Source organism: Pteropus vampyrus, unplaced genomic scaffold, assembly GCF_000151845.1.
Source record: "Pteropus vampyrus isolate Shadow unplaced genomic scaffold, Pvam_2.0 Scaffold280, whole genome shotgun sequence".
NCBI classification, from domain to species: Eukaryota; Metazoa; Chordata; class Mammalia; order Chiroptera; family Pteropodidae; genus Pteropus; species Pteropus vampyrus.
In genome coordinates, this window is record NW_011889061.1 from 1,425,373 (window position 1) to 1,427,103 (window position 1,731).

The window sequence follows — 1,731 nt, forward strand, 5'->3', positions numbered from 1 at the left end:
AAGCTCACCTTCCCTGAGAAAACCTGAGCGAGACAGAAATCAAGGAATCACCATGCGTGTAAACGGTGCCTCTGAAGGCAGCACGTCTCTGTGTTTACAACCAGAGGCTGAACGCCGAACACGGCCCACAAAGCTGTGCCGGTTGCCCAGTGTCTGGTTTAAACGTAATGGCATTAAAACTGCGAACACGTCGCCATGGTCTCTGCCTCTCCGTATTGTCTCGTAGTGGACAACCCCACAGATCTATGCCTTGGCGCATGTTGGAATTTGCAATCGCTGGCAGGGTGTTTACGAGCACGGATTTGATTAGAGACTAAGCCGAGAGCAACTTTCTAGCTACAGGACAAACAGAACCACCGCAGAGCTGCAGACGGTGTTAACCGGGATGATGCGCATAGAGCAGTTAGCACACGCCCTAGCGCCCCGCGACGGATGCGGGTTCCTGTTATGCTCCAGTAAAAGAAAGTTCTGGCCATGGAACCGTGCCAGAGCCGGCGGCATGAATAAAGCGCTTCGCCGGGAAGCAGCACCACCTGGGCCTCATTTCATGAACTTAATTTTATGGCGACGGCTTTAACGGAAACCATTGGGGAAGTGAATTTGAGAGGATGACAGAACCGTAGTAAGATTTCCCGGGGTCGGTTTTCAAACGCCTCCATCGCTCTGAACCAGCTCTTCCCAAAGCGCCGTCCTTTGCTGCCGCGTGCTCCATCCATCGCTCTTTCCGGGTATGCGATGCCACGAGCTAAGTGTTTAAAAAAATTAAAATTAAGACCCGGAATCCAAGGATGAGATGACAGCCTGATCGTGAGTTTTACGAAAATGAAATGTTTCCTAGGTCCTCTTCGCTTTCACGGGATTTGTCGGAAGAAGAGCCCAGGACTTAAAACCTCAGCTGAGCCGAGAGAAGCGCGTAGGCTGAGCACGTCTTGTCGTTTGGCGTGTGACATCTGCACCATGAGAGATTAATGACGCATCGGCGACGTTCGACTACGAGAGGAAGATGCTCCTTGGTAAAATCGACGGCGTTCTGCTGGCTGGGAAGGGGATTTGGACGCCCGCAGCGCGTGGGGACCGGGCCCTGCGCAACGCCTGATTCGTACGGCAGTGATCATGACGCCCACCTCCTTCGGAATGACAAACGGGACCGAGCCAGAGTCGCGGGTCCCCGAGCGCCCGCAGCAAACGTCTTCCATCTTAATAGCTGAGGCTCTGCCATTCTGAGCATTTAACACCTCTTGTTGCATCGAAATCCAGATACAAAACCCCTCGAATCAAACTATTTACCTCACCTGAAACCCGCCGTGAATAATTCATAAGAAAGGAAGAAGGATGGCAGCGAGGGAAGCCAAGGAGTGTTTTAATGAACTCTGGAGTTTCAGAAATAAATAATGGCTTAAGCTATGACCCTCGCTCTGAAACAAACGGCTGGTCTCCGTGACACAGAATCCTCCCAGGAGACAGGAGGGGGGCGCAGGGCTCCTCTGCCACCGCCACACCGATGCACCCCCAGACCACTTCCGAGGGAGGCTCGGTGTGAATGCGTGACGGCGAGGAAGCGTCCCAAGTATTCACATTCTAATGTTTTATTCTTATGTCGTTTCCTAAAACTCCAGTGGTATCTGAAGACTCCTTCGAAAGGAAACGGTGACAACAATAAATGCGATGGCTGCGGCGGTGGCGACACCACTTGGCTCCCTCTGAAGACGTAGGAGGTGTGACGGCAGAGTC